The sequence below is a fragment of the Eurosta solidaginis genome, chromosome 1, assembly GCF_040869045.1.
Source record: "Eurosta solidaginis isolate ZX-2024a chromosome 1, ASM4086904v1, whole genome shotgun sequence".
Taxonomy (NCBI): Eukaryota; Metazoa; Arthropoda; class Insecta; order Diptera; family Tephritidae; genus Eurosta; species Eurosta solidaginis.
The window spans coordinates 181,017,691-181,041,123 of record NC_090319.1 but is presented as its reverse complement, the minus strand read 5'-3'; the positions used below and the strand labels follow the sequence as shown (position 1 = coordinate 181,041,123).

The 23,433-nt window shown below is 40.6% G+C and overlaps 1 pseudogene; it reads right to left on the bottom strand.

Annotated features, from left to right (window-relative positions):
- Window positions 1–5,571: 5,571 nt before the first annotated feature.
- LOC137238942 (tRNA-dihydrouridine(20a/20b) synthase [NAD(P)+]-like) lies at window positions 5,572–22,364 on the bottom strand (annotated as a pseudogene).
- Window positions 22,365–23,433: the final 1,069 nt, after the last annotated feature.

Genomic DNA, 23,433 nt, shown 5'->3' with positions numbered 1-23,433 from the left:
GGAAATACTGCTCGTAGGTTTTTCGAAAATTCTGAGGCTAGTGCTGGGATTACGGAATTGGATGTTACGCTCATCAAAAGATTCGACACTCTCCTTCGCGCATTAGCATCTGGGTACAATATAAATATCCAAAGATTTGAAAAATTTGCGGTCGAGACTAAACAACTATACATAGATCTCTATCCATGGTTTAATATGCCTGTTACAGTTCATAAAATCTTAGTGCATAGTACTGATATTATAAAATCAGCAATTTTACCTATTGGTCAACTTTCTGAGGAAGCACAGGAAGCCCGTAACAAATATTTGAGACGATTCAGGGATGATAACACACAACAGCAGTCGCGTGAAGCCACGAATAGAGATAGCGAATAATAACATAATTATAAAAGATAACCTACCCTATAACTTTTTCTTGGATCAGATTTTATTTAATTTAAATCTATAGTCTTTTCTACTGTGTATGATACTTTACTTTTAAGTTTTTGTAATAAGTAATTTTCACATAATTAATTTAATTAATTACATTGTTATTATTATTATTGTAATTTAGTTTTACATTCCTGACTGGTACTATAAAATAATTTTGTAAAAATTGTAGTGCCAGGATAAATACTCAAATAAATACAAAATATGTATGTACATATGTACAGTCACTCACATAAATAAGTAGACACCCCTTTTTGGACAATTCTTACGATTTTCGCTTTCGCAAATTTATTTTAACTAATTTCCTATAAGAAAATTTGACACGATCTATAACAAAAACTAAATTATATTTAAAAAATGTTTGAAAAATTCGACAAAGGTTCATATTTTAACTAATTTCCCATAAGAAAATTTGTCACGATCTATAACAAAAACTAAATTATATTAAAAAAATGTTTGAAAAATTCGACGAATTTTCATAAAAAATTATAATTTGTTTCCGAATTTCTAGAATTTTTTAGAGTATTGAGATTTGTAGTCCATTCAATTTAAGTACAATAAAGTAATATTCTTAAGTCCTTTAAATTTTTTTGGATCTATGTCACTTATTCACATGAGTTACTGTATATGAAATAAGCAAATGTATGCATATGAAGTAAAATTTTGAAAAAAAAATAAAAAAAAGAACATATTGCTGAAAAAAATGACGTAGTTGTAATAAATGACTGCATATGAAATGGAAAATCTCATAAAATAATTTTGTCCAGCTAGCTTGTTCTACACGAAACACTGTGCGCTGTCACCATTCTCCAACCACGCGTAAAAATGAAAAGAATGAAGCAATCTACCGTTTGCTTCAATTCTGTGGAAATTACGTTATATACATAGGTACGTATCAATGTTCGCGAGTATTTTTTCGTTCTTGCCTTTACCGCTGGTATGCTTATACCAGTGCGCGGACTTTAAGTAATGAAAATGTTGGTAGTGTAGATTTTTCCAATGTGCCAAAAATACTGCCATAAAACCGCCGACATATTATCTTCCTTTTAAACTTTATTTTGTGCACGCAAACCGATGAAAGTAGTGCAATCATACATTTATTTTGCGAATATGCAATATTATATGTATTATGGTATGTAAATTCTTTTAAAGCAAACTACTTTATTATTAATTCTTTTCATTCTTCTTATTATTTATTTCTTGCCTTTCCGCGATGAGGAGTTGCAAATAAAATTTGGCAATGAAAATAATTGAAGATATACAAATCAGCTTATCATAACCAGAAGAAACATCTTTTTGAAAACAAAGAACTTACGATTCCACCAGGCATAAAAACAGGTACATACAAAGTTTTTTCTTCAAACAGCGCAGAAATGCTCGCAAAATTGGGTAGTTGGGGTGGTCACCTCGGAACTTTATTTGGGTGTACTCGAAAAATCAATGCATTTACCTAATGATAGCAGGATTTAGTAGGAGTAGGAAATTAAAACGGGTCAAAAAATTTATCCACCTATCAATAAAGTGCTAAGGTCCGAGCACTGGACGTTGGTAGACGTATACCAACGTCTGTACATATATATGTTTATTTCAAATGTACATTATATTATGGATGCATAAAAAGATGCAACCGGGTACCCAAAAACCCATTTCTGGCAATCGGTATCGGAGCCAAATACACTTCGGGAACCGTGCCTTTTTATAAAGGCCATCAAAAAAACAGGACTACAAGCGTACTTAGGGAAAACTTGCACAAATAATCGAAGGGCAATACAAAAAAATGATTAATTCTTCAAAGTTTTCTCTTCGTCTAAAACGAAGATTCTTTATTTTTTCTTTATATAGCATACGATTTTGCTGTCCAAACATTTTTTTTTGCGACGGGAAGGAAATTTGTTGGTTTTTAGCACCAACAACACAAATAACAGCGACTCAAAAGAACCCACGCTATACACTTTCTACCCGGCTCGGCACCAGAATGTGCGAACCGAAAATCGTAAATGCTCATTTTCTGCAGCACTGGTGTGCCCATGGCTAACTAAAACGCTACCGGGTGATACGAAATAAACAAAATAAGGCACTAAAGACCCAGGCACATTTCATGCGGGGAAAGAGCCCATGCACATAATGCGCGCCAAATATGAATATTTGTTTTATGCAGCGACAGATGGTATTCCCCTTACGCACGCGCTAATAAAATTTCTCAAATCTCAACAATAAAATTAGGGCATACTCGCCACCGAACGCGTGACACAGTCATAACAAATAAACTGAGCCTCCGTTTCTGTTTCTTCCACATTCCTGAATAGAATGACCCGTTACGCGTCGCTACGCAAGAGGACCGAGCGCCAAGCCGCTCGTTACCCGAAGCCGTTCCATCTATGCAGCGCGCAGCATCCGATCAGGTCGTGTCCTATTTATCGCGCGAAGTCCCCGCTGCAACGGCTGCGCGAAATTATCAGAGCTAACTTCTGCCAAAATTGTCTTTCGATGGTGCATCGCGCTAGAGACTGCACGAGTAAAGGCAGGTGCCGAATATGTGGTAGCAACCATCATACCACACTGCATCTTTCAATGGAAGACATTTCAACGGAGCTTGGGCTGCTGGAACCAGCTGGTCTTAGAAGAGGAGGAAGAGGGCTATGAAAGGATGCCCACGACGCATCAGGTGGACGACGGGACTATGGATGAGGCGCTGTCTCTCCATGCGTCCGAGTCGGCCTTTACAGAGGATCCACAGATACCATCCAGGAGTAGAGCGGGCTTCTATACAGGTCGAGCAAACACAAGGGGATCGGACCCACGGCCGTTCCGACCCCTATTAGCGCACGAAAGACGAGAGGAAAGTGGAGCGGAATCACGGCCTTTCCGCTCACCCACGCAACGACACCTGCGAGCACCACGGAAAACACGCGAGCGTAGACTGGCCCCTCGGCCGCGTCAGCTACGCACTATTCGAAACTCGCACGAACACAACCGAGACGGTAGACTGGCCACTCGGCCGCGCCAGCTACCACAACACAGTTCCTTTAGGAACGGAATCATTCCGGCCCACACTACAGCCGGCCCAACCCTTCGCCCAATGGCTACTCTGGCGCCAACTGCAGTCGTGGAGGTGGAAGCCGGGGCGGTTGCACCTCATTCGTGCACTCCTTGATACATGTTCCCGCCGCACAACGATCGACCGTAGGCTGGCGCGAGAGTTAGCACTGCCGACGACCCACGCCGTCGGTGAGACCGGCTGTTTCATTAGATTTAGAGGCAAGCACGGACAGAGCAAGACAGTGACGACTCACGCAGTCTGCGTCCATGAGTTCAGGCGCGTCAGCCCCACATATAACGTCGACCCCAGCGTCGCAGCTCCATACGAGCATATTCGTCTGGCGGACCCCCATTTTTATGCGTCCACACCAATTCGCCTCGTTCTTGGCGGCGACGTTTACGCCGAGATCATAACGCCGGGCACATTACCACCATCTTTCGGAGCGCTTCTCGCCCAAATTACGATCTTCGGGTGGGTACTTTCGGGGACCCACCCGATCTAGTATGCATTAAGGGTGATTTAGTTTTTTTTTTACTTTTTTAATTTTATTTAAGTTCATACATTTAAATAGTACGTTTTTCTTAAATAAATGGAGTCTTTCTTTAAACGGCAAGAAATATCAACACATACATATATCTTCTTACTGCTTTTCTTTATCCCTAGCTTTAGGCAACCATGGCTCGTCAACCTCTCACCAGGACGGGAAGAGTGGCGAATGACCGAGGCATCAGCACTCAAGCATGCACGTTATGCAACTCATCGTGTGTGCTGCCAAGCCGGCGGACTGGCCGTCGTTAGGTTAAGTTAGTTATAAGTTTTTTATTTTTTCCTCTTCTTTACGGTCGGTGATCCTTGGAGGACTGTGAGGTTGCGTACCGCAAGGGGGGCGGCATGTTTAGGCCCAATGCCTAACTTTCACTTGATTGACGGCGCCCCTCCCTAATGTTTTAATAATATTTCCAGCCACCCACACTCACGCCGCACTTGTGTGCATGCATGCACATGCATGTGTGTGTGTGTGCAGGTTGTCAGCACCCATGCACGTATACGTAGGGGTGGCTGTGTGTGTGGTTTTTTCCCCTCCTTAATACCAGAGGACCTTTTCCGCGGCTTACCGGTTGTCATCAACGGGACAACCGGCCTCTTTTATGACGACCGCCAAGCAGGTCACACCGCCCAGGATCACCATCGTCACTTACAACACCAAGGTAATATTGTATCCACATTGTATATTTTCCTTCACTCTGAATTAAATATTATATTATAACGAGGAAATTCCTCTTTGTGTTCATTTTATTGTATTTCTGAGTGAAACTTCCCGAGATCGACCCTTGTGCGCCTACCCACTGCCGGTTTACGACGCACTCAGGCCGAACAACTCTAATTTTTTAGTAGCTATAAAAGTCAGCAATAAACCTTCCGAACATATTATTAATGTTCTTTGCTCTATATTTAACTTGATCGGATACCCTTCGAAAATAAAAACTGATAATGTTCCCTTCAGAGTTTTAACGTGAATTTAATGTTCAATTTAAATATTCGAGTCCACGATACCCACAGAGTAATGGAATGGCTGAAAAACGAGTAGCAATCGCTAAAAATATTTTAAAAAGTTGCTTTGAGGCCAATGAAGTGGATCAGTTTCAGTATAGAATTATGGAATACTCAGCCCTATTCTGCATTTCGCCTTGGATTGGAATTTTTTCCATTTGGCAATTTTGGTATTCTGTGTTCCAATCTCTTTCGATCCAACTTCGAATCGTTCGATTTTGTGTATTCTGCATTGCGATCGTAGTTCCGTTTTTCTAAGTTGTAAATTAGTTGGCGGAAAAATATTTACTTTTTATTTTTTCATTAATTTATAACACAATTTTAACAAAAATGTAAGTAAAACTTGTTAAGAAACGTAGAAGGCTTGATGATGATTGTTTTTTATATGTTTCCAGGTCAAAAATAACATGTCGATGTCGAAGTCCTTGAACGTATTTGCCCCGCAAAATTATCTAACACATACTTGAAAGCATCCTTATTAAGTCGAAAGTTTTTTTGAACCTAAATAAGAAAATAAGTCATTAAACTTTACCACTTTTAAGATCAATTTCTTACAAATCGTCACTCATGTCAAATGGATTACACAAATCTCGCAATATTTGCCTTTCCATTCTCGCCTGGGCATTTTCGTATGCGTTGCTTTCCAACTCCACAAATAAAGCCTCGGCTATTGATTCCACTATAATAGACAGCTATAATTTGTGTAGCGTAGAACGGGAACGTAATCGAAATGCAGAATAGGGGTGACTATACAACGCCAGTGGCAAGCATAAGTATTATCCCATCGGAATTTTTCTTCAGTAGATTAATTAAAACAAAGCTGCCAGTGTTAGAAGAAATGCTTAGTAGAAAACACGTGAAAGAAGAGTTTATTCAAAACAAGATTGTTAGAAAAAAGGAAAAACAGAAATATTATTATGATAAAAACGCAAAGTCATTGTCGAAACTGAATATTGGCCACTTAGTTATTTAAAAAAAAAATGAAAAAATGGTATTACGGAAAAGTTAGTGGAATGGTTAAAAGCCGCTCATATATCATTAGAGATTCATTTGATAATTATTTTAGACGTAATCGTAGGTTAATAACCAAAACAAATAATGATGATTTTGATGCTAGCGACTTACTGTTTCAGGCAAATATTAAATCAGGTTGAGGGAATAATCTACCAAAAATTGAGATTATACCAATTAACAAGAGTTATAATTATAATGACCAGAATATTGTAAGCAAGAATGGCAACAACATAGAGCCGAATAACGAAGGGGTAGGCACTATAAATCCATCAAACGGTGTTATCGCTGGGGAATTAGAACATCCGACAGAGGTTGACTGTGGAAGCGTCGATAACTCCCTATCGGAGTACAACACTGCTGAATGTGATGAGTCAGATGGAAGCAGCGGAAATGAACCAGTAAACAATTATAGAACACGTTCTGGTCGCGCAGATAAACCTCCGCAAAAGTATGCGTGGTACAAAAAAAAAAAATCCAATTGAATATACTTACTTGAAGAATACACACCTGCGCGTGCACAGTTTCGTAAGGAACTAACATAAAACAATAGGATCTGTCATCAATAGCGAAAAAGGTATTGGTACGAATTTACTTGCAAAACCTCTTATTTGCAAACCTCTGCTAAGTTCGAATCACTAAACTGTTGAATAAATAACTCCAATATTTAATAATGCAAAATGGCCTTTATTAAAGTACTTCACAACACTCAAACTTTGCAACGAATAGCTTGCTTAATAACCAAACTTATTGATAGCTCAAATGAAACTGAATTCTCGCCTCTTCTGTCGCGCCTTTTATAATTTTTGATTTCTCATTGCATACTTCTAGGCTTTTCCATTCCAGAACTTACTAGTTAGTTATCAGCTACAAAATCGCCATCCACGACTATGTTTATAACTTCTCGTTTGAGTAATACCTGCACAAATTATTGCCCTCTCTTGTGAGCAATTCAGATAAGATATATGCATGTGTTTGTGCATTGCTTCTCCGCTGCTCGTATACGTACATATGTGTAGACGCAATTATTGACTCGTTTATGTAGATACATAATGATTGATCTATGGATGTGCATGATAACACTGTTTAGCATCCGCTTAGAGATGGCAGTACCCCTTAGTGTTGCTAATATTGTAACAGTATAATAACAAAAATTAAGTCATACAAATTGTTATTTTGTGACCGCATTTAAGGCCGTGACGCAATGATATTTTTCATATAGATGCGTTTAGCACAAGCTTATGCGTGACAGTAACAGCGGTGAGTAACAGCCAAATGTGTAAATTTGGGAGGCCAGGTGAGGTTAGGTTGAACTGGTCGGTCCATGAGGACCTCACATAGACTGATTTAGTCCGCAGTGTTACCAGAAGTTTGTTTTAACGACCAAACTGAAAAACCCTATCAAAAACCAGGACCTATGTTATAAAATAACTCCGTCCTCTTGGCAAATACTAGAAGCTTCCTAGGACTTAAGCCACTGGCTGCTTCTAGATCTGACAGCTGTATCACTCCTAATAGCTGGAGTCTTAGCCTGGCAAGTGCAGGGCACGAGCACAGAACGTGCTCGATCGTTTCCTCCTCCAACCTGCACTTCCTACGTCTGCTATAACTGACTGATAGCTTCAAGCGATGCGCGCTTTTTAACTAGATCGTCCGCTTTTTCATTCCCATCTATTCCCATATGCCCTGGGAACCAATATAGATGTATGTTTCTCCCTGTCCCGATTCTCTCCAGAGACTGCTTACCCTCTAACACGCATTTAGGTGCTGTGCTATGCGAGATTATTGCCTTAATTGCTGCTTGGTTGTCAATATAAAAGTTAACACGGTTGCAGCTTAAGCTATTCTCTTCCAGGGTTTCTACTGCTTTGGTTACGGCTAATATTTCCGCTTGGAAAACGCTAAAGTAATCTGGTAGTCTGTCAGATCTGCTTATTTCCGGATCAGCACAGTATACCGCAGACCCTACTCCTTCCACTACTTTGGAACCATCTGTGTACACATGTGTCGCCTCGTCCACCATTTGCGCACCCTTGCGCCAAACGTCCACCTCTATTGTGGCCTTAAGACCTCCCTCGAAGCGCAGGTAGGGAATCAAATAGTCTGTTCGTCTTGTGATTGATGACGCTACTATGTCTATATGGTCGGCGCTCAAGCTACCCCGAGGCACCGAGCCTGGTTGCAGTTGTTAATGCTATGTTATTTGCTACCAGGTCTACAGGTGGAATGTGCAGAATGGCATACAGCACAGCAGTCTGGGTTGTTTTCAGGGCTCCCGTGATGCTAAGCATCGATAGTCTGCATATCCCCTCTAATTTTTTGAGGTATGTTGTTTTTTGTGTGGCTTTCCACCAAAAAAGAGCTGCATAGTATAGAATAGGGCTTACAATCGCTGTACAAACCCAGTGATAAAGAGAGAGCGATAAGCTCCACTTACACCCCAGCATTCTATTACATGCATAAAGTGCCGTTAAGGCCTTCTTCGCCCTCTCCTCCACGTTGAGCTTCCATGAGAGCTTACTGGCCAGGATGATTCCTAGATATTTTGAGCAAGGTTTCTCCTGTAAGGTCGCCTCTCCTAACTTAGGCCTGGTCCAATTTGGGACCTTGTACCTCTTTGTAAACAAGACCATATCCGTCTTCTCCGCATTGACTTTCAACCCGACATTAGATGCCCAGGTATGAATATCCCGAAGCGCCCGATCCATCAAAGAACTAATCGTTGGAAGGCACTTTCCACTTATGACAATTGCAACGTCATCTGCGTAAGCCGTAAGTTTTACGGGTCCCTCATCGAATCGCCTGAGCAGTTGGTTGATGACCAGTGTCCACAGCAGAGGTGATAGCACCCCTCTTTACGGCGTGCCCCACTGATTTCGTGGCCTCGTACAATCCCCATTGTGATGTAATCTTCCTGCAATTTAACATGCAGCCGATCCATTTGATTAAGGCGGGATGTACTTTAATGTAATTAAGACTATCCATAATCGCCCATTTAGAAACATTATTGAAAGCCCCAGCAATGTCCAAGAAGACTCCTAGAGCATACTCCTTATATTCCAGGGATTTCTCTATGCTAATTACCACCCTATGCATTGCGGTGTCTACCGAATTGCCTTTTGTGTACGCATGCTGTGCTGTGGAGAACAGCTTTTCATCCACGTTGGACTTTATGTTCTCAAAGGTTTTGAGCAGAAATGATGTTAAGCTAATGGGTCTATAGTCTTTGGGATACACGTGACCGATCTTCCCCGCCTTTTGTAGGAAAGCTACACGAGCAGTTCTCCAAGAGTGCGGTATATGATTCAGCCTTATGCACCCACCGAATATTATTTTAAGCCATTTCACGACCGCCATACTTGAAACTTGTAGCATGGCTGGGGATATACCGTCTGTGTCCGGCGATTTAAACTTAGAAAACGTTCTCTCCGCCCATTCCATCTTGGTATCGGTCACCAACCCCGGCACTACCCGCTCCGTGATCGAAGTTTGAGTGATGTCTGCTGGCTTTTCTAAACCGTCTCCCGATGGGAAATGTGTGTCGAGAAGCACCTCAAGGGATTCCTCGCTATTACGTGACCATTCCCCGTTCTATTTATTTATTAGTCCCTGGACTATGTTTCCCTTTGATAGGACTTTTTTTCAACCGTGCTGTTTCGCTGGAGCACTCTATGTCCGTACAGAAACTTTTCCATGAGATTCTCTTCGCCCTGCAAATTTCACGCTTGTAGATCCTCAGTAGATTCCTGTACTCGTCCCGACACGCTTCGTTTTCCGCGGTCCTTGCGAGCTTAAACATTTCTTTTACAGGTCTTCTTAGAAGACTCAGCTCATTGCTCCACCATGGCGGCTTTGTTTTTCCTCTGAATCTTCTTAGAGGACAAGCTTGTTTATACGCAGTCATAAGCGCCCTTGTTAGGAATTCATTCGATTCCTCCAGTTCCTACACATTGGAAACCGCTTTGGGTTGTCCCAGTTTTGTTTTTACCTGTTTCTGGAATTTAGTACAGTTCGTTGACCTAGGGTTTCTAAATGTTCCTCCCTTCTCTACCCTCTTTAGGGGGTGCTGAAGCTGATATACGCGTGGTCGGAGAAGGATAGTCTATCAAGAAACATCCAATCATACCTTGATATATCACGCTCGGAGCTCAATGTAATACACAAAACATTACTGGATGTTGAACCAATGTATTTATGGACATTTCCCTAGTTGGCTATCTGCAAATTGGTTTGCAGGATGTAACAAAATAGAGATTCGCCTCTCTCGTTCGTATCTGCTCCTCCCCATAATAATTATATATAAAATTATACGCTTTCGTCAACTTCAAAAAGAGAAAATGGGAAGATTACAAAACGTTCACAGACAATCGCTTCGGTACCCTCCCAATCCCGACTGATACCCATCAAGGGGAGCGTGCATTCCGCAAGGTCATCGAATTCGCGTCGACTAGTTTTATTCCCGCCGGAAGAATCCCGGAAATCCGGCCACACTTTCCTGCGGATGCCGCAACTCTAGTGAGAGAAATAAGAGACATTAACCTACGCATCAGATAGCTTGCGAATAAGCACAAGCGGGAGAAATGGGGAGAGCACCTAAAGAATTGTAACCTCTCTGCCTGTGTGGGTAAGCTATGGTCTACCGTAAGGTCCGTATTGAACCCAACTAAGCACAACGACAAAATATCCATCGCATTCGGCGATAAAGTGCTGTTAGGTTCGAAAAAATGGGCGAGCGCTTTCTGACGACAATAAGTAATGCATTCTGTGCTTCACAAAGTCAGACAGCGAGCCAACAGACGCGTACACAAGCATAAACCCAGCGTGTCCCCAATTACCATCACCGCCAAAGACGTTGAAAATGCTATCGTTCATGCTAAACCATCTAAAGAAATAGGCCTTAAAAAACTTGGCAAAGAGCGATTTAATTATCTGGCGCATGTCTTCAACCTGTCCTTGTCCACCTTCGTCGTCTCCGCAAAAGGGTCATTGTAGTTCCGCTATTAAAGCCTCGGAAACCAGCTAACATAGGAGATTCTTATCGACCGATATCTCTCCTATCGCCAGTAGCCAAGACACTTGAAGCCATTCTGCCAAATGACGACATCCACGTCAATAGCACTACGCTACCGACTGTCTTACACCCCAAAATCTTGGATGTGACGTTTGAGCAAGATCTAGATTTTGGTGAGCATGCATCCGCAATTGTACCTAAAATTTAGAGCCGTAATAAAATTCTCTAATCTCTTGCCCGCTTGCCCGCAGCACTTGGGGTGAAAACAAAGAAACGCCCATTTCCACTTACAAGGCCGATTGCATTCTACGCGTCCCTGATATGGTCGCCAAGCCTAAATTTTACTCACTGGAAAAAAATGCAGGTCTGCAAAATTCTTCCCTCAGAACCGCTATGTCCCCAGAGCACCACCTACAAAATGAGGCGAGAGTACTCCCCATTAGGGAGAGAAATGAAATGCTGAACAAACAGTTTCTGTTGAACACCCAGAAACCTGAGCATAAAATCAGACATCTGATTGATGAGGCTACATCTCCCAGGAGCTTAAGCATTATGAGGAAATAGCGCACCTGAGAAGACAGCCAAAAAGCACAAGCAGGTCCTCAGTGATAGGTTAGGTTAGGTTGCAAGGGCTGAGCTGGACACTATGGTACCAGCTCACTACTTAGGCCACCAGAGGACCCCTACCCTGCCTAAAGCGGGTCAAACCACCTCGTGCAAATTATAAATTTTGCTAGAGCCTTTACTTCATAGCAAGAGACCTCAGCGAGGTCATGTAGAAAAGGTTTACCAAGGATAGCCATCCTACGCCTACTAAGCGCTGGACAGTGACAGAGAAGGTGCTGGACGCTCTCTTCCTCTTCTGTACATCTGCAGCTGCGACAATAGTCGAAGGTCGTTACCCCCATTCTAGCACCATGCGTGCCTATTAAGCAGTGCCCTGTTAGAACCCTTATCAGGGACGATATGAGGGCACAGTTTGCCTGGATGTCTCACACGATGATATGGCTGACCATAGTCCATTTGCGATTCTTATAGTGTTTGTGTTCATACGAAGCCTGAAAGTGGCCATGGGTATGCCTACCGAATCATTTCCCGGAAGGATATGGTCGGTGGTGCCTCTTCTGGCAAGCTCGTCTGCTCTGCAATTGCCTTCAATATCCCTGTGCCCAGGTACCCATATAAGGCTGATACTGAAGTGGTGAGCCATCTCGTTAAGAGATCTGCGGCATTCAGTGACCGACTTTGCGTTTTCGACGAATGAGTCCAGGGCCTGGCTGTCTGAGAAAATAAACACCCATTTAGCATCCTTAGGCATAGACCCTAGATGGTTCACAGCCTTGTGTATTGCCAGCATTTCCGCTTGGTAAACACTACAGTAATCTGGTAGGCGAAAAGAGAACTCTAGGCCCAGATCCGGCGAAAAGAGGCCTGTCCCACCTTCCCGTCAAGCTTAGAACCATCCGTGAATATGTTGATGGCACCCGGTACCGTATGTTGTCTGGTATTCCAGTCCTGTCGCGATGGTATATATTTACTATATTTTTTAACGAAGACGATTTTTGGCGTGCAGTAGTCAGTGCGCACCGGTATTGGGACTGGGGCGTTCGTGCCCAGGATTGTTGCGTGTCCACTAGATCAATTTGACCAGAGACCTGTTTCCCTTATGCGTAGAGCGGTGATGACCGTTATTTCCTTCGCCACCAGGTCAAGAGGTGGAAGGTATAGCATTGTGTTGAGTGCTTCAGATGGAGTGGCGCCGAGAGCCCCGGTGATGCAGAGCTCCGAACTCCGTTGCACCTTTTGAAGCGTCTTAAGATAGGTAGTTTTAGCTAGTGCAGGCCACCAGACCAAGGCACCATTAAGAAGAATCGGGCGCACAATGGCTGTATATGTCACCTTGGGGAGAATCCCCAGGAGGTGCCAATTGCCCTCTTGCAGGTGAACAGCGCTGCTGCTGCCTTCTTGCATCGCTCCACTATATGGTCACTCTATAATAGCTTCCTATCCAGAAATAATCCCAAATACTTGACTCGATCGCTAAACGCTAAAAATTTTGTGGTGCTAGATTTGGTACTTTACCTCCTCGTGAAGAGGACAAGCTCGGTTTTATCCGGGTTGACTTCCAAGCCTGTGGCTGTGGCCCAGTGCGAAATTTTGGATAGTTCCCCTTCCATTAGGTTGCAAAGTGTTTGCGGTAATTTCCCCCGCATGGTGACGCAGATGTCATCTGCATACGCGATCACTTGGTGACCTTCTGATTCCATGAGGCGCAGTAGTTGGTTGACGGTAACCACCCAAAGTAGCGGAGAGAGAACACCCCCCTGCGGAGTGCCTCTGCCGACCGGTCTGCGGATCACGCATCCACCTAGCTCAGTTTTAATCTGCCTACGCGTAAGCAGATTGTATATAAACTCCACCAGGCACGCGTCCACCCCCAGATCGGTCAGCGCCGATATGATGGCCTGCGGGAGAACGTTGTTGAAGGCACCCGCTATATCTAGAAATGCCACCAATGTGTATTCCATGAGGTCTAGTGACCTTTCGATTGCGGATACCAGTGAGTGCAAGGCCGAGTCAGTTGACCTGCCCTTAGTATAGGCATGCTGAGCTTGCGAAAGAAGCGACGGCTCAAACCTCCTCCTGATGTGGTCCTCTAGAAGTCTTTCGAGCGCTTTAAGCAGAAAAGAAGATAAGCTTATAGGCCTATAATCATTTGGTTTAGAGTGGGAGGGTTTCCCTGCCTTGGGGATAAAGACCACGTTGACTTCCCTCCACGATACTGGTACGTAATTGAGCCTAAGACAACCTATAAACATTCTTTTAATCCAGGGTCTTATAAGTTCGGCAGTATACTAGAGCTGAGCCGGAAAAATTCCATCCGGCCTCGGCGACTTATAGGGCTTGAAGGTCTGTAAAGCCCAATATATCCTTTTATCATCTGTGATTTCGCTTATCAGATGATCATTAGGTGACCCTCCGCTGACAATACTTGAAGACACGCCCGTACTTTTTGGGAAGTGCGTATCCATTAGCAAGTATATGGTTTCAGCTCTGGAGTTCGTCCAGTGCCCATCCGGCTCTTGGACGTAACTTAGCTGAGTTGGAGATTTCGATAGCACCTTCCTTAACCGGGAGGCCGCGGATGTGGATTCAATCCTGCCGCAGAAATCCCTCCAGGAGGATCGCTTTCCATTGCGGATTGCTTTTTATATATATTTATTTTCGCTTTATAAGCAGCCCATGAGGATTCATGTCCATCATGCTTTGCTTTATTAATGGCCACCCTACATGACTTCCTAAGCTTATCAAGATCAGATGACTACCATGGTGGTTTGTGAGTTTCCAAAACCTTTTTAGTCGGGCAAGCCCTATCTAAGCATTCCTACATTTTTGACTGAAATTATTTACAAACACGTCTAGCTCCTCCTCGCTTTCTGGGGCTCGTACCTCTTCAGATAGCTTTTTACCTATTATCTTCTTATAGTAGCCCCAGTTAGTTTTTCTAATATTTTGTATGTACTTAGGACTTGCGTGCGCCTGTGATATAGAAAAACTTATATATCTATGGTCAGAAAAGGGTAGCCGTAGCCTTTGCGGAGCAAGCTCCTAACGACTTCTTATTTGGAAAGCCGCCCTCCTTACTATTTTTTCAAAATTTTTCCTCCGCCCCTACATGAGGGAGGGAGGGTGTAAAAAAAAACACCTACGATTCGACGGTTTGGGGTGATGCCGGTGAGTGCAAGGCGCAAACACCCCCATGAAAGGCACCCTGCCAAAATTCTTCCCTCAGAACCGCTATGTCCCCAGAACACCACCTACAAAATGAGGCGAGAGTACTCCCCATTAGGGAGATAAATGAAATGCTGAACAAACAGTTTCTGTTGAACACCCAGAAACCTGATCATCAAAACAGACATCTGATTGATGAGGCTACATCTCCCAGGAGCTTAAGCATTATAAGGAAATAGCGCACCTGAGAAGACAGCCAAAAAGCACAAGCAGGTCCTCAGTGATATCTATGCCAAGAATTTCCCGACGAACCCAGTTGTTAAAGAAAAATACCCAGAACTCACAGAAGGGGAGCGCACTCTGCCTAGGGAAACGCGCGTCAATGTAGCTCAACTTAGATCTGGGTACTGTAACAGGTACAAAATATATGTCCCTACATAACACCAACAATCTCTTCAATTGTAATTTGGAAACAACGCCTCTAACACCCCTCTCCCTATGGTCCTTCCCTGTTGAAACTGCAAGTTTCCTTGAACTTCCGTTAGAGGATATTGATGACAATTTGTGATCGGTCGCGCCAATTGGATTGGGCGAAGCACTGCTACAACAACAACCCCATTGAACCTTCTACTCCTTAGTTGCCAAAATCCCTTTAATTATGACCTACAATAATTTTTAAGGGGATTTTTGAGATTAGGAAAACAAACGTTTTTAACACAATAAACACCATCAGATAAACCACAACTAATGGTGTGTCTTTAAATTTAAGATAGGTTCTGTAAAAAACTTTACTCGATATTTATTATTTAGATAAGTTGCTAAACTTTCATATATATTTTTATTCAGTGTAGTAGTGTGAAAAAGCTGCCCTCTAATTCAAAATCATTTTCGTCGTTTGTTGCCGACACCTCATCTTGGAATTCATTAAAAAATTTACCATCCGAATTCTCATTACAAGTGAGCACATCTGATGATTTATTAACTTCCACCCCGTCATATTTTAGTTGAGGATAGTATATATATATACCAAGGGGCTACTATACGAGTCTTTGTGAGGCTTCAAGCCATAACGTTCCTCGAAAAATTTAAATATTTGTTGCTTGCTCGTAAAATTGTTGAACACCAAGCGCTGCTTCCTTTTCATATGACTGCTCCAAATAAATGTAAGATGTTGATGAAAATATTGAATATGTATGTGATAACCAGCACGTGTAGCAATGTCCAACCATTGATTTGAAAGTAAACCTCACGCTGATTACACCATCAGCCTGTGTTTGTGCATTAAAATTTTTAGCGTCTTGCCAAGTGCGAACATTGCCATTAACAATAAGTGGTTTTTTGAGGTTTCTTTACTTCAGACATAGCGTTAATATTAAGAGGATCTGATACCATCTGCCACATGTTTCGTCCATGTAATATCAAAAATGTGGCACCACATTTTTCTAGTTCACGTGCCAGTTCCACTGTAGATCGTACTGATTGCCCTCCACTGCGTAATTTTATCGATATGCTAAAGTTGTTTAGTAGCACACGCCTTGTAGTTCCTACAATATCTTTCACCAGTTCTGGCTGTCTCAGCAGACCACAGCCATATGCTTTAGAAATTCCCATGATTGCGGACAGCCACAATTCAAATCCATTCCATCAACATATGGATATACTAACTGGGCTGATAAGGAGAATTCATGCGCATCGCACGCAGCGAATTGTGATATACAAGGAACGTCCTCTAATCTTGTGGTAATGAATCAGCAATGATTATTGGTGTCAATGCCAATTTCACACCATGTTGACGAAGAAGCCGCCTGAATGCCAATTTGCTATATCGCACCATTGGCGCGCTGACTTTGTAAATCCATGAGATGTGTGCTTTTCAGTGTTAAAAACATTTAAAATATCTATATTTGGCCTTTGTTCATATTATTGTAAGTTAAATTCGCAGATAATTACATTTAATTACATTTTCCAATTGTGGTTATGCTCTTTATTTCGACGCTCAACTTGTTAACAAATATCAAATTCTTCTTCTTATGATTTGTTGGCAACAAAATTTGAGGGTTGGCTAATTTTCAATATCAGATGGCGCCAGTGTCGCTCAATCTACCGTCCTCCATAAGAAAACGTGCATTCTACTCATAATGCATAAGCTTGTGTTTAACTCATCTATATGAAAAACTGATTATGTGACGGAGCTATTAGCTCAAGAGCAACGGCTTCCCATGCACTGCGGCTCAGGGAGGCACTATTGGGACCGCTAAAAGTCCCCATTGCCACTTTTTTATTGGCCTTCATAATTTCCACCAGTTTCGACTTCTGATTTTTGAAAATTTTCCACTTCTGGTTTTTTTCTATAAAATAAAAAATTAATTAGAAAACAAAAAATTCAAATCAGTTACCTACAAACTAACGAGTTTCACTCATTTTCTTTTTAACGTATGTATACTATCACAACCTTCGGAGCTAGTGATATGAATATCGCAAGAAATATCGAAAATACATACTCACCACTCATACAGAAACACTACCTTGCAATAACCATGAATCAGGGTTGCATTTTGCGATATAATTCGTATCGCAAGGATACAGAAACGGGCTACAGGGATGAAATATGGCTACTGTTCAAAAAACGCGAGTACTCTATAAATAATGTAAGGAATACTCCTTTGGACTGCTCCAAATCTAATCTGTATTCATACAAAAAATGTGCTCCAATTAACATTGCGATGTCCTAGGAGAGGAGTAGGTGATCCCACTATCGATTTGTTTGTGAGTATTCCATGGAGTATATACGTGAGAGTACCCACAGAGGATCATAAGCCAAAGTACTAAAGAGGAATTGTGTCGGAAAGAATTATCGAAGTAAATTTAATTCAAAATGAAAGTAAATGAAGAGGGGCAATACAACTTTTATATTTTATACTACGAATATTCTTATGTTATTTAGCATTTGCGTGAATAAAGAAACTAATATTTCTCTATACATACTATAGTATGTATACCCTGCAAACATTTTTGGATTACGTGTTCCATTTTCTTCATGTTGGAGTACTCTAACAATACTCCTTAGCAATGCGTTTGCGGACCACCATCAGCCGATTATAGCTCGTTTTTTAACGACAGTGATCACGACACGATGACGATCGAACAGAGTTGCCAAAAGTAAAATATTGCATGCAAATAACTAATAATAAAATATTACTTTGGCAACTCTGATAAAATGCAAAAGCGCACTGGTTTTATGTATACATATTATATTAGTTTCTTTATTCACGTATGCGTATGCGTATTATATTAATTTCTTTATTCACGCAAATGCTAAATAACATAAGAATATTCGTAGTATAAAATATAAAAGTTGTATTGCCCCTCTTCATTTACTTTCATTTTAAATTAAATTCACTTCGATAATTCTTTCCGACACAATTCCTTTTTAGTACTTTGGCATATGATCCTCTGTGGGTGCTCCATGGAGTACTACAGTGAAAGTACTTTGGAGAGTACTCTAACGTATGTACGCTATGGAATACGCACAAACAAAGCGAGAGTGGGATCACCTACTCCTCTCCTAGGTCATCACAATATTAATTGGAGCACATTTTTTGTATGAATACAGATTAGATTTGGAGCAGTCCTATACTCCCAAAGCAGGATTCCTTACATTATTTATAGAGTACTCTCGTTTTTTGAAGGGTATTCATCCGCACAGTCACTCTGACTAAGGCCCCTATTATGAGCATTTTTCGATCTTCGCTGGCTATCGACCATCGAAATTCGAATTTGAAATTTGTATTATGACATCTAATCTCTGTTGAAATTTTCGTTGTGTATCCAATTTTGAAGCGAATAGAAATTTGTTGTCGACGCTGCATCGAATTAGAAGAAAATTTTTTGAAACGTAAGTTTTGTGTTTATCTTCTACTCTTTTGCTACCTAATAGTAATTTCAAACTATTTATATTAATCGTATATATTGTAGGATGCTTTATTTTGTTAAAATTAATGTTATAATATGTATTAAATGTTATATGTTCATGATGCAAAATTGAATAATAATGAAAATTTTTGAAAAATCAAAAATTTAAATATAGTAAAACATATTAAAATTACAAAGTTCGAAGTAACATAATAACAAAGTTAAATAAAAATAATTAAGTCAATATAATTTAGGAACCCTACATATAGGTCCAAGGTCGTGAATACAAAATAACTGCTTGAAAGATTGGTTTCAAAAATGGGCAAAATTCGTTTATAACAAAAGGAACTTGCAGAAAGGATCAGGTGGAAAAAATTCCGAGTGCATTCTCGTACCCGATTCTCAGTTGAGACAATCCTGAGCGCAAAATCTGAGAATGCCAATTTCAAAAAGGTTGGAATAGACTTGGCTCTTGTTCATTGTTGCAGCCATTCATCTTTACTAAATAGCATGGCCATGAACGCTTCGATGGTCATTATGAAGTTTAGTTTTTATCACATGTAACAACATGTTTAGAAATATATAATGTTTAGAAAGCTACAATTACGCGTTGAAATTCATTTCAGCGTTTTATATTCCTGGTTAGTTGCAGTACTTAAGCTTTTTTCTTCACAATAAATAATTTTGCTTTTATTTTATTTGACAGATGATGGGAATGTGCTTTTCTGAACAGTTGAATTTATCGAATTATCGAACAATGACACTAGTCTTGATCGAATGAGTGTCACAATACCGAATGAAAATTCGTTCGATCAGCTTTTCCAACCACAGTCGAAAATCGAATTTGTCTCATAATAGGGGCATAAAATTAAAATTTAAAACAGTGTAAACTGGCAGTGAACGTCTTGTCATCTATTGAGGACCATACAATTTTGCTTAAGTTATAATCTCCAAGAACGCATAACTGAGAATTATTACTATCTACATCCAAGTTCACAATATTATCAGCATGATCACAATACAATTCGTCAGGGCTATTAGGAGGAATATAAGACACGCAAAGGTAGATCATAGTTTGCAGGCCAATAATTGATACACATAACTGGTCAAGCAGCGAATCCGGATTTTTTAAGGCAACTATGGTAGCTGTTATGGCCACCGTGGTGTGATGGTAGCGTGCTCCACCTATCACACCATTTACCCTGGGTTCAACTCCCGGGCAAAGCAACATCAAAATTTTAGAAATAAGGTTTTTCAATTAGAAGAAAATTTTTCTAAGCGGGGTCGCCCCTCGGCAGTGTTTGGCAAGCGCTCCGGATGTATTTCTGCCATGAAAAGCTCTCAGTGAAAACTCATCTGCCTTGCAGATGCCGTTCGGAGTCGGCATAAAACATGTAGGTCCCGTCCGGCCAATTTGTAGGGAAAATCAAGAGGAGCACGACGCAAATTGGAAGGGAAGCTCGGCCTTAGATCTCTTCGGAGGTTATCGCGCCTTACATTTATTTTTTTTTTATGGCAGCTGTTATGTCTCACTTTAATTATTATTCAAACAGTCTGGCAACAACTCCAGAGTACTAGCGAGTTTTGCATATTGCTTTACATCCGGTAATTTTACCTTCCTTAGAGTTAAATATACAGAATAATAAAGAAGATTGAAAATAACGCGTGCATACTTATTTCAAGTGAAATTACATCACAACAAGTGGCGACGAGTGAAAATAAGTAATACAGCAAATAAAATTAGAAAATACAAGTTGCAATACAATCCTTAATCATTGACAAGGACCAATTTGAACAATTATTACAAGTATTTACTAAAACTCAGCGTGAGTTACTGCAACAAACGTCACCGCAGTCGACGTCGCACATTATGCTGCCGCCATTCGAGACTTTCGATGAAAAGAAAGAAAACTTCAAACTTTATGTACAAAGATTCGAAAATTACCTCCAAATGAATGTATTAACAAATAAAACCTTATGCCATCAAATGCTGGTCAATTCTATTGGCTCTACACACTTCAGATTATTAGTATCGTTGATCCCGCCTAAAAGCATAACAGATCTAAAGTATGAGGAGGTGGTGGCGAAGCTAGAAACACATTTGTGTCCCAAAAAAAACATATTAGTAATACAGCACCGTTTCCTTTCAACATATCAAAACGAAGAACAATCCGTGGCAGATTTTGTGGCATTACTCCGGCGGGACATAAATGATTTTGCGTTTATATCGGCATGTCAATGCAATGCTGACATTTCTAACATTTTTCTTCGTGCGCAATTCATTAGAGGAATAAAACATAACACAATTCGTGAGCAGCTTCTTCAATCAGAAGAGTCAGATTTCGAGAAACTTGTGCAAAGGGCACTTGCTTTAGAAGCGTCCAAAATAGATAGCCGCGAGTTAAATTCAAAACCACAAACTGTCGTGAAGGAATTAACAAGGTACACGGTATGTTCGCAGGTGCAAGTCGCAGTAGGCAGGCGTCAAGAAATCGTTCATCATCAAGACATTCGAAGTGCGCAAATTATAAATTAAATTACAAGCAATTAGGCACCGACAACTTGTGTATTCGCTGCGGTAAGGACAATCACAAAACGAAAGAGTGTCGAACAAATCGACATAATCTCAAATGCAACTCATGTGGCAAAAGAGGCCACGTTCAACAAGTATGTATAAAAACGTTAACGAGTAATTCAAGCGACAAGTCGAGTCACAAAGCAGTTGATGGCGATGAGGCAATTCACCAGGTATACGGAATAAATCAAATAGTTGATATTTACAAAAGTCATCATGGCGAATTGATGGAAGACGTGGGTAAATATTACATTACTGTTAAAATTAATAGTCAACGACAAAAATTTGAAGTAGATTCGGGGGTAGGCTATACATTAATTCCTCGAAATGAGTTCGAACAGGTCAATATCAAAACAAAACTTCAACCATCCCCAATATCGTAATTAAACGTAATAGTCCCAGATGGCAAAGTAAATATAGAGGTAGAATACAATAACCACCGATCAGTAGAAGAAATGTACGTAGTACCAAATGGGTATGATGCTCTTTTGGGTCGAATTTGGATCAGACATCTAAAAATCAACTTACAGCAAGTAGACAATCAATGTGCAAATAAGTTATCCAACTACCCAATGCGTAATATTTGTTAAATAGGAGACATCATTCACAAATTTCAACAAGTTTTTATACAAAAAGTAGGGTGTGTGCCAAACCTTGAAGTCACACTTCAACTCCGAAAAGACGCTAAACCGAGTTTTATCAAGGAGCGAGAAGTTCCATATGTACTACGCGACCGTGTTGAGACGGAGCTAAATGATTTAGAAAAATCGGGGATCATATCAAAAGTTGAAAGAAGTGACTGGGGTCACCCTTGGTAATTATCTCTAAAGCAGACTGCAGAGTGCGACTCTGCGTCGACTACAAAGTCGGCGTTAATACACAGCTCGTGTCTGCAAACTACCCGATACGTTGCATTTACGATATTTGATCAATCTCAAAGATTCCAACTATTTCTGTAGGCTTGATTTATACAAGGCGTATTTACATCTTCGAGTAAGTGAAGAATCTAGCATTATCCAAACAATATCTACGCATAGAGGCACATATAAGGTAAATAGGCTCTCATTTGCTATCAAAACGGAACCAGCTGAATTTAATCGCATTTTTGAGAAAATATTATCTGGATTAAAAAACACAATGTCATATTTCGACGATATCATCGTACATGGAGCTACAAAAGAAGAGTGCGCAACTAATCTAATCGAATGCCTTCAACACCTTAAGGAACATGATTTACATTTAAATAAAAATAAATGCTCATTTTTTCAAACTAAGATCGAATATTTGGGTCATGTTGTTCAATATAATAGAATTTCAAAATCACCATCAAAAATTCAAGCGATAATAAATATGCCACGACCAGCTAAGCAAGACAATGTTAGACGATTTTTAGGAATGGTTACGTACTACTCAAGATTTATTCGAAACTTATCTACAATCACGTTTCCACTGCGACAACTACTACAAACCCACAAAAAGTTTTTTTGGTCTTCCGGTTGCGAGGCAGCGTTTTTAAAACTTAAAGAAATTATCGCCAGTGAGACAGTGCTAATGCCTTTCAATCCCAAATTGTCAGTAATTGTAGCATGCGACGCAAGTCCTACGGGAATCGCAGGTGTGCTTTCGCACATGAAGGATGGCCTACAGCATCCCGTCGCTTTGCATCCAGATCATTGACTGCCGCTGAAAGAAATTACAGCCAGTTAGATCGAGAAGCTTTAGCCATTGTATTTACCATCAATCACTTTTTTATGTATCTATACAGTAGGAAGTTTAAACACATTACCGATAATCGACCACTTACGCGAATTTTCCATCAGCACAGTAAAATGACCGCAATAACGGCATCACGATTACTACGTTATACTGAATTTCTATCAAGTTTCAAATATAAAATAGTCTACAAGAAGGGTTCAGAAAACGCTAATGTCGATTGTTTATCCCACACAGCGCCAACTCTAACAAAGCCGTCTACAGACAAAATTATCAATGAAGAAGTAAATGAATTCAGTATCAATTTTTGAAATTTCAAGTGAGTTCATAAATGCGGAAATTCTAGCGTCAGAAACTGATATAGATCCAGACCTATCTAAACTTAAGTCAAGTTTACTTAACAATTATGAAAATGAAGATGTATACACACTTCATAATGAAATTATCTTTAAAGGTCAA